We start from the raw sequence: 7,720 nt of genomic DNA on the forward strand, positions 1-7,720 counted from the left end.
AGGAAAACATTCGGTTTTGGGGACCAAAATGAAAATAAACACCAAAACTAGAGGGACTAAACGACACTTTTACCCTAAGGACTCGATGGCTAAAAGCTAATTAACCCTAAATTTTAATATATATCCAACCTTAAAATAATAAACCTAACCTAACTCTAAACTAAACATACACAGCCGCAATGCTCTCTTCTTCTCCCTCTCTCTGCGCCGATCTCTCTACCCATTTCCCATCCAACTTCTTCTTCAACTTCTCTCCCTCAAAACGAACGACTGCCATGGCCACCACTCGCAGTTGGCTCCGATGAGGAGCCAAAACTCCTTTCTCTAATACTCTCCTAACTCTCAACCTGCTTATCCGTTTAGCCCCTACAACCGATCGCCTAGAAGCCCCCAAACCGACGACTAACACGACCAAAGGCCTCGACTAAGATTGAGACAACCCCAAAAAAACCAAAACAGATTGAGCCAGCCTCCCCCTTCTATTCAAACTCCTCGACCGAGACTCAAAGGAGCCACAGTTGTCGTACGTCGACGCTGTTTCTTCTCCGACCACCAAATGACGAGGATCGACTAAGGTAACCAAGCTAAGCCTCACTTACTTTTCTATTTCTATTCGTTTTAGTTTTCAATGGGAAAAAGAAAAAAACAAAATGGTTACTGGGTTTTGTTAGAAGCTAAATATAGAAAATACCTTTGAGAATATTTGAAAAAAAGCGCTGCATCACGTTTTTTCCTAAGATTGTTTCTTGCAAAAATAGGTGAAGAACCCCCACGATTACATTGCTTTTGGAAATAAAAAAACCAAGGATGGAGAGTAGAAGCCTCATTTTTACAAAATGTTTTTCCCATGTCTTCTTTTCTTCCCTACTATTCGTGAACCCCTCCCCTGCTCCAATGTTCTTTGCTTGTTCTCCAATTGATGACTGACCCCTCTGCTCGAAATGGTTACCTCTGTTCCTAATGGTCCTTGATTCTGGTTGTAGATAACCGTTCCCCCCATTCCTCCTGGCCGAGAGCCCCCTGTTGTGTTTTTATGTTTATTATCGTGAACCTCTTCTTGTCTCGGTTATCTCTGTCTGGGTTTGTGTATTGCAGGGCATGGACAGTGGTGATGTCGATGGTGTTGTCGGGCGTGGGCGACGAGCCTTGGTCTGCTCGATGTTGCCGGCGTGGTGCTCAAGGCTGATGTTTGATCCTTCACATGGAGACACTTGGGTGTTGTGGAGCATGGGCACGAGAATGTGGGGAGCTGAGCTGGAGCTGCTGCACATCGTGGGGCTTCACGTAAGGAGTATCTCTAATTGAGTATTGGACCGGGTCTTGATGTAACTATTGATGGGCTTTGTTTGTTGGGTCTCGGGTATATTGAGTCTTGTTTGGGCTCAATGGAGTTTAGACACTTAATTTTGAATTTGGGATTGCCTTTTAATTTATACCTCAATTTCCAAAAGGAAACGTATACGATATCAATCCAATTAAGCACCAAAGTTTCCAACTGCAAGCTTTCACGATTCATCACTTGAATTCATTCCCCATTGAGCACAAACAACTTCAAATTAATTATCGGTCATCTCCAGGGAATTTAAAAGGCCCGGACAAAATTGGGGTATTACAGCTGCCCCTCTTTGCTCGTTGTTGTGAACACAAGAACGTGGCAAAGACAAACAATAACCTAATTTTGTCTGACCGTTGCGTCTATTTTCCTTCTTCAGTCTTTTTCACCTTCGCCTCCATCTCACGTGCATATTCCCTTATATTGATTGTTCTGCTTCTTCATACCCGAGAATCTTCGATTTTCTTCCATATCTGACGATCTGATGGTTTGCTCCAACATTATTCTGAAAAAGGCTAAAAATGGCTCGGATGCCTTATTATCCTGGTGAAAAACATCCTGCCCAAAAGGTCTTATGGATGACCCGAAGGACTTATCATCCTGCTCTAAAGGCTTACGGATAACCCGAAGGATTTAAGCATCATGCTGGAAAGACTTACTAATGTCCTGAAGGACTTACAAATCATGAAATTTTGAAAATCGCATTCTTCGTTTCAAAAATTCCATCTTCCTTAAAACATCATTTTTTCATTTTCAAATTCATTTGAAAACATCCTACCCGAAAGTCTTATGGATGGCCTGAAGGACTTATCATCTTGCTCTAAAGGTTTACAGATAACCCGAAGGATTTAAGCATCATGCTCGAAGGACTTACTGATGGCCCGAAGGACTTATAAATTGTGAAATTTTGAAAATCGCATTCTTCGTTTTCAAAAATTCCATCTTCTTAAAACATCATTTTTTCATTTTCAAATTCATTTGAAAACATCCTACCCGAAGGTCTTATAGATGGCCCGAAGGACTTATCATCTTGCTCTAAAGGCTTACAGATGACCCGAAAGATTTAAGCATCATGCTCGAAAGACTTACTGATGGCCTGGAGGACTTATAAATTGTGAAAATTTTGAAAATCGCATTCTTCGTTTTCAAAAATTCCATCTTCTTAAAACATCATTTTTTCATTTTCAAATTCATTTGAAAACATCCTACCTGAAGGTCTTATGGATGGCCCGAAGGACTTATCATCTTGCTCTAAAGACTTACAGATGACCCGAAGGATTTAAGCATCATGCTCGAAAGACTTACTGATGGCCCGAAGGACTTACAAATCGTGAAATTTTGAAAATCGCATTATTTGTTTTCAAAAATTCCATCTTCTTAAAACATCATTTTTCATTTTTAAATTCATTTGAAAACATCCTACCCGAAGGTCTTATGGATGGCCCGAAGGACTTATCATCTTGCTCTAAAGACTTACAGATGACCCGAAGGATTTAAGCATCATGCTCGAAAGACTTACTGATGGCCCGAAGGACTTACAAATCGTGAAATTTTGAAAATCGCATTATTTGTTTTCAAAAACTCCATCTTCTTAAAACATCATTTTTCATTTTTAAATTCATTTGAAAACATCCTACCGAAGGTCTTATGGATGGTTTGCTTCACTGCTCTTAAGATGGACTTGCTCCAATCTCATGTGTGCATATCATTCCAATCGATCGATTCACTTCTTTATACACAAAAATATTTGTTTTTCTTCTTTATCTGATGGTCATCACTTCAGAGTAATGCTTCTTCTATGGATTAGACCTATCAATTCTTCAGGGTATGCCTCTCTAACGTGATTTTTTGCGTTTGAGGTTTGAAATCTTCCTTTCAATCGTCGGGATTTTAACATCTTGTATCTTCTTTTCTCACTGGAAGATCTGTCAAAATGATATGTTTATGCATGAAACACGAATGCAACTCAATGTATCAGTGTAATGCATTTTCTTTTATGCAAATGATGTTTTCATGAATGCATAAATGTTGATTCCTTCTTTGTTTGACTTCAAGGTGGCGAACTCAATCCTCTTCTACTTGATCATTCCTTTCTAGGGTTTGCTCAGATATCCATATAGCAACTCATAATTTTTAACTTGCACTTTGGAAGATCCCTATGATCTTCTTTTATCTTCTTGTTGTCTTTGTCTCCTATATTCATTTTGGAGAAATTGCTTTTATCTTTCAACTTCTTGTTATGGTAAAAAATATGACTGTGTTGCCCCAATTTCGGAGACCATGCATGACTGCGCCAAACTCCACAAAGATCACAGGGCGATCCATATCTATTCTGATTTGACTCTTGAAACACATCACAAAGAGGATTTATCCCAATTTTCATGTCACCCAAATCATTTCTCATTTTAACCTTGGAGTTGTGTAAGACAACCTTCATCTTGGGTAATGGAACCAACACATGATCGCAACACTGATTCATCACCATACTCATTAGTTCGTAAAATAATTGACCACACATTCATCTTTTTCTGTGACTTCTACCCATATCTTTCAACTGGAGAAACCCTTTGCGTAGCACTCAGAGTTTTTATAAGGTATTACAAGGATACCAAAACTCAGTGGAAATCACAAGAGTAATACAACTGATGATGAACAAAATGATCACATACAGTAAACCCCTCTGTCGATGTTTCATCATTTTCACCACTCATTCATTTCTATCCCAATGGAATTATTTGCTCAATTCATTGATCGTTCCACAGGTCTTCATATGCTTCCACATATGCCCCACATTAATACCTCTAGTTGAAACATGCCTTCACTAGTGCCACAATATTATCTTATACTATTACGGGCCCTCAAAATGCCTTAACACCTCCAATTCGCAAGGCTCATTCTCAATGCCTTCTTGGTCTGAATCTCATCATCTCAACATGTTGTGGGTTCAGTTGTGCCCCAACATTGTCTTATACTGGTATAGGCCTTCAAAATACCCCATCACCTCAAATTGTAAGGCTCATTCTTCATGCCTCGTTGGTCTGAATCTTGTCATCTCAACATGATGTGGGTTCAGTTATGCCCCAATGTGTATTCATGGATTTCTTCATGCCCAAAATATTCCAAACTGGGATGTTCTCATTCTGGTACGGGCCTTCAAAATGCCCCATCACCTCAAATTGTAAGGCTCACACTTCATGCCTCCTTGGTCTGAATCTTGTCATCTCACATGATGTGAGTTCAGTCATGCCCCAACATTATCTTATATTGGTATAGGCCTTCAAAATGCCCCAACAACTCAAATTGTAAGGCTCATTCTTAATGCCTCCTTGGTCTTAATCTCGTCATCTCAACGTGATGTGGGTTCAGTCGTGCCTCAACATATCACAACTTGAATGTTCTCATTCTGGTGTCACTACACAGTAGTGTTGTCAAATAGTTTGCGGGTTTCTCTTCACATCATCATAAACACTTAAGAAGTGATCAAATCTTCTAACAAAATGACTTGTCTGTTTATTCGGGCTGAGATATGTGCCCCTTTCAAAGATGGCGAGCATCTATTTCTTGATGGGTTATTGACAAAGTCACAAGGAAATGTTACAAGTTCTCATTCTTCATCAATTCTGATTTCTTGGACCATATGCTTCAACATCGCGAAATGCTTCATGTTCTGGCATCACTTATTCTTCCTGACGGGTTGCTGACAACGTCACAAGGAAATATTACAATTTCTTCCTTCATCCACTCTGATCTCTTGGACCGTCTGCTTCAAGATTGCGAAATGCTTCATATTCTGGAATTGCTTATTATTATTTTCCAATGGAGGCACAATGAGCCTCACCAGCTTCAAGGACCTTTCACATTTGAATTGTCCTGTTTGAAAATGTTTTCCCCTTTTTTTTATTTTAGGGATCAACGAATGAAAGAATTTTATAAAACATTGCCCCTTAATTCAAGCTCATAATCAAATCAAATCATAAATATGAGTTCACAAAATATCAAAAGAATCAATAGCTCTTTAATGTTTTCAGGGTTATAGCTCTTTGACAAGTGTCAAAATTGAGGGGTTAGCTTCAGGTTGGCTTCCTATTTTCTAAGGTTTCGACCACCAGAATGTCATTTCTTTCTTGATCATTGTGAATATCACAACATGCCCTTCTTTCTTGGCTTGGTATTTTAATCGGATGCGGACAAAATGACGCAACTAGTATAATCCATTACTAGACTTTCCAGAACACTTCCATTTCAGTTCTCTGAAATCTTCCATTTGTTCAAGCTTCGTAGACTCCTCTAACCAAGGTAGTGCAAAAATATCGATCTAAAAATGAAATTTCTGAGTGCTCGTGTGAAATTGACTATGACAGGTGTTCCTTAACTCCCTTAGTCCATCATTACCGAAACTCCTTATTTAGATAAACTTGATTTAATTTTCCATTGTCTGGTTAGCTGAAATCAGCTTTATTGTAATTTACCTTTATCGGGCTAGCCGAAGGATTCATCTCATCATAAAGTCTTTGACTTGACAATCACAGTGGAGCAAACACCGAATTGCCAGGTACCCGATCAAGGTCATGGTTTGAATATAGTCTATTCATAAAGCCAGGGCTTTCGAGTTTCCTCTATAACCAATTGCCTTAGTGGAATAGCTCAGCTTTATTATGTACCCATATTATATATATATATATTGTTGGATATGCGGATTTAATTTCTTAAGCTTGTCAAGAAAAACCTGTCATAGTCTAGGTGTTGTTGAAAGTCAGAAAATCTCATCGCTAGAGTTTAATTTCCAAGCAACTGACCTAAACTAGATTCACCTACTCGACTATTCCATCCGTAAAGATCATAATCATCATCTAACGTCGTCAAAAAAAGTATGGTCTAGACAATTTTGTAACATTGTACACAAAAGATGCCCCATGTTGTCCGCTCCTATGCATACCTGAATACCAAGCCTATTGTTCATTCCTTTATGATAGGAGAAGGCTATATCAATCCCTGCAATAAAAAGGTATGGTGTTCGAGTGTATCTTCTGGGGATAAGGTCAAGGTCCTTGTTTTATCAGGTTTCAACCTTGTCTGATACATGCATCACAAGGCTCACATCAAAGGAAGAAGTAATAACTCTTCCAAATGATCCACTCGTCCAAGCTTTGGAAAAGAAGATCAGAACAGCATCATACTTGCGACGACTTTTTTAATGGGATACTGATCTTATTTGGTCAACATGTCTTCTGAAGATACAACCTTCTATCTCTTATCTTTCCAACGGTTCTTGAATCGCATCAATCCGATATCGGGAACTCAAGATATGGTCATTTTACTGAAGACGGTGCATGCAGGAAATCCTATACGGGATTAATACGTTATTTTGTAAATATTACGAATTTTCAATATTTATATTGATTATTTGTAATATAATTTAATATAGGATGATTAATTATCTTTTAGGATTAGATTTATTATTTTATTAGAATTAAGGTTGGGTTAAAATATTATCTTTAGTTATTATTATTTTATTAGGAATTAGAGTTAAGACATGTTTAGTTTATTATTATTTTATTCATTAGTTATTTAGGACATTTAGAACTCAGCCCCTATATAAAGGAGGCTTCATTCTACTTTGTAAATCAGATTTATTTGATTAATAATACAACGAGAGTTCGTTTTTGCAAGTGCTGATTGCCTTGTGCCTTCGAAGCTTCTTCTCCTTGAGTTCTTTCAAGTTCTTGTGAGGGAGATTAATCTTCACACTCCAATTTGCCTTTTCATCACGACTAGGAGGGTTGGTTAGAGCCATTTATCGTGTTTGCCTTTTCATTGCGACTATGAGGGCTCAATAGGACACTTATCCATCTATTATCCACAAATCCATTCGCACCATCAATCGTCTTTACCGTTCACCTTCATAAGGGAGATCTTTTGATTTCTTTATTATCTTATTTCATCTTCCGTTTATTTATCTTTTGTTTATTTTATTCTAATCTTATTTCCTTGATTCCAGCACATAAAAGAAACTCTAAGAACCCTACTTGCTACCGCCACCTTCCCCTATTCGTTCCCTTTGTTCTTAATCGAGTCTAGAGCTTTCTAGGTTTGATTCTTCAACAAGAGCAACGTTCATTAACCCGCCACCGCTTCCCTATCAATTGGTATCAGATTTGGGCCGATTCTTGGAGAGAAACAAGCAATTTTGCTTGTTCTTGCACACAAAACCGTCAAGGTACCCCAACGGAGCTAGTTCACAAATGATTCAGCATTTCAGGTTCTTTTTATTTAATTTTAATTTTAATTTAAATCCTTCTTGTTAGTTTGCTATTTTTTTTTTCAAAAAAAATAAAAAAAAGGCCAAAAAAAGGCCAAAAAAGCCAAAATTTCAAAAAATTGCAAACG

The sequence above is a fragment of the Hibiscus syriacus genome, unplaced genomic scaffold (assembly GCF_006381635.1).
Source record: "Hibiscus syriacus cultivar Baekdansim isolate YM2019G1 unplaced genomic scaffold, ASM638163v2 tig00111441_pilon, whole genome shotgun sequence".
Classification (NCBI taxonomy): domain Eukaryota; kingdom Viridiplantae; phylum Streptophyta; class Magnoliopsida; order Malvales; family Malvaceae; genus Hibiscus; species Hibiscus syriacus.